We start from the raw sequence: 8,743 nt of genomic DNA, 5'->3' as shown, positions 1-8,743 counted from the left end.
CTAATCAGAAACTAAGCTCAGCTTCACCCAGCCCCTTCAATCTCAGAATTAGCTGGAAAGTAAGGGAGGGTATTTTCAGACAAATAGGTATACTCTTGATACAACAATTATGAAAACAAAGTGTTGTTGAAAAAGATGGATTACAAGGCTTTTGAGCAAGCTTTTGAGCAAACAAGGTTTTGTCCACAATTGCCCTCAAATGATTTTTGAAGTTGATTCGCCTGTGCTGATTCTTAGTGATAAGGGAACATGAACTAAAGTTTAAATATGTCATTACAGATATTCTTGCTTTTAGAAGCAGACTCTGAGATCATCCTGACCTGCAGAATCATGGAATTTGCCAGAACTTAACTGTAGAACTGTTAAAAAATAAAAATATTATATTTTAAAAAACAATTCAAATACAAATTCTAAAATGTTGCTCACACTTTGTAAATAATAATGAGCACAATAAGTTACAAAAAAAATAAAATTGAAAGCAGTAATAGACCTGAGGAAGTTCTCAGAAGGTGGCACTGATTTAAAGGAAAATGAGCAAGAACAAAGCCTTAACCTTGCTGCCACGTCCAGGACTTGCTGTGTTCTATATTTGCGCTGCTTCTAACAGCATCGAACTTCCAGTTACCAGCAGACTGTTACGATTGTGTTTGCTTTGGGGATGACAAATTCTGACCTCTTGTAGAACCAATGGAAAGAATAATCTTTAGGTCTTACCTGTCTAGCACAGGTGTTGCAATTACTTTTCCCAAATTAATATGTGTCAAACCAAAGTCTGGCAAACTCAGCAAGTAGCTGATCTGAAAGTTTATTTCTCCTTTTTTTTTTTTTTTTTTTTAAGATTAAAAGCAGAGAAGACTCCACCTTTTGACTTAGTGACCAGAAACCAATTTTTGGACTTGATGCATAACCTTAATGACTCCTGACCCTCTACTTCTTGACATACAGAGAGTTCCTTATATTCCCTTTTTATTATGTTATCTGCATCTATTTTTTTTAAAGGTCAGTGCCTGCCATGTTTTCCTACCTTGCTTCCCAATACTATAATTTTAATCCCAGCAGCAATCCTTTGTTAGCACTTCAATATATTTCAAATATTATATCTTGCCAGATCCTTAAACTATCATGCCAGGGATCAGAAGCTCTGTGCATGACAAATGTTCCTTTGTGGAGCTTTTGATGTGATGTCAAGCCACGCTCCGGAGACATTACACTGTGGATCTTTGATATCGCGCACCATGACAATGTCTCCTCCGTAGCTGTCACAGCCCCTGACTCAGGGCGTGCTGTTCGTACTGTCAGTGCTCCAGGAAACACAATGTACCTGGGGTGTGTCAGAATCTGGTTGCGAAAAGACATATGGTGCCTGTAGTATAATCAGTAATCAACTGTGAATTTCTTAATCACTGCGAAGAAAATGATGCAATGTCATTAATTCTACCTGCACAACCCAGGAGAATATGTGCATAATTACCAATAATGACTTAGATCCGTGCACAGGACCAGGGCCTATTCAGGAAAGCTGATATTTTTAACCCAAATGCTGCAAGGTAAAGTGTACTTCAGAAGGAAATAGCAATTTCCTGAATTAAAACCTGCAAAATTTGTTCTTATTTTTCCCTTTTCATTCCTTCATTACCATTGTAAAGATCAAATTGCATAAGATCCACTAATGTGTTGCTCTTTCATAAAGTCTTTGAGTCAGAGTGGTTGAAGCCAAGACTGCAGTACTTATCTTCCAATAGCACTTTAAATTAGGAATTGTCTACAACTAAAAAAAAGCCATTTGTTTTTATAAATATGTGACTGAAATACCTTGCAATACACAGAGCTCTCCAACAAGTGGCACTATTAAGACTATTCAAATTATGAGATTGATATGCAAATGAGATCTAAGAAAGGGATGTTGGGACATGTTTTACAATATTGGATTCACTTTAAAATCTCTTAAATTTACATATGAAATATGATTGAAATATATATTCATAATTCATCTATTCTGGAAAGTTTTGTGTTATCCAAAAAGAAACCACTGAAAAGTAGGTCAAGTGCCATAAGCTCAAGCACGCAGTCCTCTCTAAAGGGATGAAGTCACGGCAGTGTGGAGAAACCACCTAATTAAGACGTTAGTAAAGGTGATGTGTAACCAGGAACTTTGTCTGTAGATCTGAGCTAAAGCAAGTTGCTGAATGTGTGTTGAGGATGGCATTGCCGCATTCACGGCAAGTTATCCCTTAAGTATTCATGGGTCAACTTCTTCACCTTTATTCTTATCTTATTTTGTTGTTGTTGCTTGACAAATTATGGATTGTTTTGAGAGACCATAGATGACATCTTTTCAAATAACTCATATTTGTCTGGAATATATGTTTGGCTGCACTTCAAGAAAAATGGTCCAGAAATAGTTACACATACAAAAATTGAGGCGTGGTGATAGTTTATTGCAATGGAAACAGGATCAGACTGGATTTTTTTGCTGGAATATAAACAGTTTGGGAACAAATTGGGAAGCCAAGGCATTAAAATGTAAAATAAGTGATATAAAAATAGCATTTCAAAATGGTAGGTTTCATTTGGTTAGTCTAATATTCCTTATGTATTTGGAAAACAACTCTGTCAGTTTTTCCCCAGTTTTCTAGTGTTATATAGAGATATAATAATGTATAGTGTTGTATAGAGATATAACAATATGGAGAGATATAATGACCATAATAAAACCACAATCTGAGTGATATATGGGAGTGTGAACTCTGTCTTCTATTATAAGTTGATCGCAAAATTATTAATAATAATTTGGGTGCCAAAAGATGTATGGAGGTGCTTGGTGAGTTTTCCAAAAGCCTTTATGCCCAGTCCCTGCTTGGCTCTAGCTCTTTTCACTCTGTGCCAACCTTTGTCTTGCACAAGTGTGATCTAGTTCCCACTGAAGTCACTGCAATAAAATCTAAAATGGATATTTGCACTTTACTCTTCCTTTTAGCCAAATAGTAACATTAATTTTAAAACATTTATTTTAGAACATCAGCCAGTAAGATAAATGGCAATTATCGTACCTTTCAGAAGCACATGCTACGGGTTACACAGTGTGTTTTGTTGAGTTTTCAACCTGGACAACTTTGACTACCCAAAGCCACATCTCCTGTAGTGTGGTCTAAGTAACAGAATATGTACACTTTGAATGCAGTGGCATAATGGGCACATAGCATGCTAACTAAACCATTACAAATGCTACATGGCTTATTTTTATCTCTCATGCCAATACAAAATTCTTTTTGTGTTTCAGGGAAAAACGAGGCAACAAGAAGATTCAGCCCTGCTAGTATTTAAACACATGATGAGTCTCCTTACACACTCCTTTCACGTGCTTAACACCATATATGTCTGCAGAACCAGAACCTAAATGGTACTTGTGAGCAAGGCTTTATATGATCATTACTTGGAAAAGGGAAAGTGAAGTTTATGAGTCAAAATCTTCAGTGGGGTGCTATTCTGCAACCCATGTAGCCACAAAAAGTAGGGAAAAAATGCTATGGAACTAAATGCTTTTCACTTTACTTGCAGACAACGGTACAAAATGCAAGCTGAGGAGAACCACGCTTCTGAGAAGTGGTGATATATTTGTCCTTACATACAAAGAGTTGAATCTTTGTTGACAACATAGTTTTCTGTAGTTTAGCAGACTTTGAAAATGCAGGTAGCTCGATGAAGCTGCTGCAATTTCAGAAGACATCAGTGAGATAACTTCACAGGAATTGCTCCTCTCTAAAAGATACAGAAAACACAGTATATCATCTGTCTGTAGTGAAAGGGGGAAACAGGATGAAAATGTACAATGAAAACTGACAAACGCAGAAAAAATAACAAACATGCACATGTTAATTACTGAACGTGCTTTTGTTAGCAGTAGGTCACCATCATTCTTTATTGACATTTACTGCAACTGCAATTGCTTTTTCAAGACCACTGACCCAGGAAAATGTAACCCTCTAGTTATCCAACGCCCTTTAATTAGAGATGTCTCCGGAGATAATCTCACTCACGGCCCCTATTGTGAATCATTTATTCTCCAACTTTCCTTTTTATTAGTTGTCTTTCATCTTTATGTTTTACTGTCCTTGCCCGGCTGAGTAACTCGGGCTTGTAGAATGCGGCTTATTCATCTACCGGTTCTCCCGACTGCATTTCATGTCCAGTGACATTTGGGGTCTCGCTCAGAAGCACTGGCTGCCGGCACCGGGATAATTTGCGGGAATCGCAGCTTTCCACTTGGCAGAAGGAGCCATGGCGCCAAGCCTCGGGGTGGGAATAGGGCTCCAAGCCGGGCGCTTTAAACACACACACACACACACACACACACACACACACACAGAGGCACACACACACACACACACACACACACACACACACACACACACACACACACACACACACACACACACACACAGGCACACACCCCCCGGGGAGGGGGCGAAGAACAACCAGCGCTCCCGCGCTGGAAGCACTTGACGGGGTTTTGTTTTTGTTGTCAGTCCCGGCAGCGTTTCTCTCTCCGTGCGATGCCCGGCACGGCTGACTCATGACTGCTGGACGCCTGCGGTCCGCACTACAAGTAGGATGAGGTTCCTCCGCGAGGGCGGAGCGCGTAAAATATCGTCGGCATCAACACTGAGGCGGCCCCGCCGGCGGCCGGGAATGACCGGGGTGGGTGTTCTGTGCCCTGACCTCCGCGCTCTGCGCACACCTCGCCGCCGCGTCGGCCACCGCGGCAGGACACCCCTGGGCCGCCCCCGCCGCCATGGCGGCCCCTCGCCGCGGACTACGGCTCCCAGAGCCCCCCGCGGCCGCCGGCGCGAGCCCCGGCGCGGGGTCCGCCGGCACGCGCGCACGCACGCACACCCCCCTTCCCCCCCCACTCCCGCGGGAGGGAGCGAGTGAACGGCTCTGCGCATGCGCAGCCCGCTGGCGGAGGGGCGGGGCGGGCGTAGCGCCGCCGGCGCGGCCGCTATTCTCGCAGCGGCCTTACGCCACTCTCCGTGCGCAGGGCCCGCGGCGGGCGTAGGCGCGGCGGCGGGTGCTGCGCCCTTGGCGTAGCGTTGTTGTGAATGGAGCGCACGGCGGGGCGGGGAGGTGACGTCAGCCTGCGAATGTCAACAATGTAGCGATTGAGGGGCGGGGGCGGCGCTGGGCCGGGGCGCGGGAGGCGGCGGCGGCGGGCGAGAGGGCGGCAGAGCCGGGCAGCGCAGCAGCGGCCGCGGCAGCACAGCAGCGCCGCCTTCTTTCCTCCGCCTCCGCTGGCCGGGCTGCCACCGCCGCCGGCCCCGGGTGCCGCTCCGGCAGCGACACAGCCCGCTGCGGTGCCGCTCCCCCTCCCCCCCGCGTCCCTCCCTCCACCCGCCCTCCCTCCGCTGCGGCTTTCTCTCCTCCTCCGGCCCCCCTGCCAGCCCTCCCCTCCTTCCCTCCCTTCCCCCTTTATTTTTCTCCGCAAGACTTTGGCTCTGGAAACAGCTGGTTCAAAGCAATCGCCATGTGATGATCGTCTGGGTCGGGGTTTTTTTTTTCATTTGGGGGGGGGAGGGTGCAGGTTTCTGACCGCAGAGAGATACTAATAAGAATTTCCGAAACAACAGCAGCAGCAAGAACAAGAGCAACCCCCCCCCCTTTCCCCAAACCTCCTCAGCCGTAACAGTCCCCCCACCGCCCCGCCCCGGGCCCACTCCACCCTGCCCCACCGCCTCCCCTCCACCTTCCCCCCAGGCTGCAGCGACAGGGGCGACCCCCGAAAGTTGCGCGGAGGCGAGGTGAGTGCGCCTGTTCCGCGGCTCGGCAGCCCCGCTGGGGAAGGGGAAAGGGAAGGGGGGGGGCAAAGTTTGGGGGGAGGCTGGCTGGGCGGGGGGGCAGCGTGGTTTTCCCCCTCCTCCTCCTTGTTGTCCTCCTCCTCCTCCCAGGAGCAGCAGCTGTTGCGCGGGGTCAGGCGGGGGGCTGCACCCCCGCCTCTGGAGCTCCGCGGGCTGTGCAGGCGCGCTTAGTGCTTATTCCTTAAAGTGGGAAATACGCGCGTTGCGTAACGGGGAGCGCGCGGCGGGCGCCCCGGTTCTGGTGCGTGAGCCCGTGCGCGCTCCCCCGCGCCGCGCTCCGCTCCGCACGGCCGGAGGCCGGGGCAGCCCCTCCGCCCGGGGCTCCCCCGCCGCCTGCCCCCGGCCCCGCCGCCCGACCACCTGCAGCCGCTCGCACGGGCGCCGTACCCGCCGAGCCCCCCGCTCCCCCACGTTCCCGTAGGTCCGGAGAGGGATGCGAACTCCGGTAACAGTTCCTGGGATGGCGAAGGCGCGGCGTGCGCGCAGGGCAGCGCGCCGCGGAGACGCTGGCTGTCACGGAGGAAGCTGAGTGTGAAATCGTGCCTCTCCTTTTGTGGAGCGGGCTATTTTGGTCATGCAGCGGGTGTCTTGCTTAAATCGCTTCAGTTGCCGTGAGATCATTGTGCCCTTGTTGGTGAAGCCCCGGAGACTCCGGAGTAAACCCTGGGTTTCAGTCTTTAATAATAAACGTGAGACAGGGGCGACATCTGATTAGAAATACTCCTTAGGATGTTGGAAAGATTGGGAAATTACAGCGTTGCTGTTTGCTCTAGTTGAAGCCATGTCAGGGTTTTCCTGATGAAAGCCTGTTTTCAGAGACTTTGGAACTGTCGCTAAACTTGTGCATATTTTAATTTTGTGTTCTGACTCGAGCTGGAAACGAGTCGGAATTTTTATGAGCTGGGAATTGTCTGAGATTCTGCCGTAGCTGGTGGAATGCTCTGTAGTTTGAGGAGGGTGGTGATGCTTGGGTAAATTGACTTTTTCAGGTATGTAAATACTGAAACTTGAGATAATTGCGTTTGATGAGATGGATAGACTAAAATGATAAGGTGGTGTGTTACACTGTTGCCACAACAGCCCTGTAGACAACAGCTTTAAACCGCTGTTCTAGGAGCCTTACATCTGACAAATAGAAATAAAATTCCACTTTAGATGTGGGCTTGCGCTTTTAAAAGCCTGTGTTGCCTTTTGTATCCACCCGTCTACCCCCTGTCACTGAGATCTGGGCAGTTGTGTGGCAAAAATGGATCGGTGTTGTACTTCCCTGTGGTGTACTGAACCTGTGCTTTCAGCAACGTTTTTGACATTTGACCCTCTAGCTTCAAAGGCTGTTCTGAAGGTGTTCTGCGAGGAATGGAAGGAAGCCGTGACTAATTGGAAAAGCAGAGAACTGAAAAATCAGGATCATAGGTCTAGTTTTCTTGTTACTTTCCTCTGTAACACTGAACGAACCATGCAAACATGTACGCCTGTACAGTGAGCTGTCAAGTGGGCAAGAAAGGTCACTAGTGATTTTGGAAATAGGGTGGTTGTCAAGATATTTAATAATCTCTTGCAAAAATGCTCTACAGAAGCAGAGTGTGCATTTCTGGGCAACTCTGGGCAAGTCTGGTGTGTGACTTGTGGTTAAACAACTAATTTTTTAAAAAACTTTTAGCACTGTGAAGAGTGGATGGGGAAGATGCGCACAGCAAATACATGACTAATGCATATGCTGACAGATCCCAAGTTGATAATCAACAGCAATTGTTTATACCCGGGTATCTCACGCTGAGAAACAGTGCTAGAACAGGTATTCCTAGTCCTTCTCTGACTCAGAGGCACATCTGGAACATCTGGTGGTGATAATGTGCACGCTGGCAGAATGCGCTACTAATGAAGGGGAGGAAGGCATCCCACCTACCTTCTTTACAGCAAGAAAACATTGGCTGTTCACTCTTCTGTGCTGGGCAGCAAGGAAAGTTACGGATAAAACCTGAGTTACTAGCTGAGGATAACTGTTCAAATCACAATAGATAGCCATTAATGTAATGCTCCTAATATGAGGAGATTTTCGTAAATCTTTGACATTGTAAAAGGCTTCAGATACTCATTGAAATAATGAAATCTCTATATATTAATCTTACATATCTCTTTCTGCAGTTCATAATAAATGACAAAGACAGGCAAAAATAAAATCCTGTGTAGATGATGTGTAGTGTGAATATGTGACAGAAGTTGCTTGCCTTTGCTTATTTCAAAACTTTCATTGCTTGATTTTCTGTTCTGAAGTGCAATAGCTATTTTTCTTAATGAGGCTGCAGTATGATTGCCAATTACTTATTTTCCTAAAAAGGTGTAATGAAAAATTCAACCTTTTTTTTTTTAAAGAAGAATAGAAATAGATATTTTCTCATTGTGTGCCTGTGACATTCTTTTTGGATAAGACTTTGCATATGCACAGATAAGGAGGAAACCTCTTAGAGTGTAGCTAAGAGACGTTTATGGCACTAAGCTGAAAAATGAGGTGTGTAACATGACTATATGCAAAGTAATCATTTTGGTACTAATGACATTTTTATGTAATAAATGTTTGGTGAAATTGAATAGCATTTATTGTGTGATGTGAACAGAGTCTCTTGTAGTTTTAATTTAGGTGGTATGAACATGGTTTATATATTCAAATCAAAATGTATGTGCCTTTTCACTTAAACGAATGCTCTCTGAATGGCTTCTTAGTTTACACTAAGAACATACCTGTAGTGTTGAGAAGATCTGACTTTGATTTGAAGGCATGCATGCTTAAGTCTTTCACCTCTGTGTCTCAATTTCCATCTCAACTCATTTTGCATGTGATGGTTCTGTATTAATGGTTTCTGAGTTGAACTGTTAGGGGAAATATACCAATC

At 45.9% G+C, this 8,743-nt stretch overlaps 1 protein-coding gene across 1 annotated transcript in view; it reads left to right on the top strand.

Moving 5' to 3' along the window:
- Positions 1-5,221: 5,221 nt before the first annotated feature.
- BACH2 (BTB domain and CNC homolog 2) overlaps positions 5,222-8,743 on the top strand; it is a 188,844-nt gene continuing 185,322 nt past the window's right edge. The window contains exon 1 of the mRNA XM_027743604.2: positions 5,222-5,795. The gene's annotated coding sequence lies outside the window, so the exon portion shown is untranslated. The remainder of the gene's footprint in view (positions 5,796-8,743) is intronic.

Source organism: Pipra filicauda, unplaced genomic scaffold, assembly GCF_003945595.2.
Source record: "Pipra filicauda isolate LSUMZ 115617 unplaced genomic scaffold, ASM394559v2 scaffold60_size3304689_pilon, whole genome shotgun sequence".
Classification (NCBI taxonomy): Eukaryota; Metazoa; Chordata; class Aves; order Passeriformes; family Pipridae; genus Pipra; species Pipra filicauda.
This window is presented reverse-complemented; position numbering and strand designations above follow the sequence as displayed.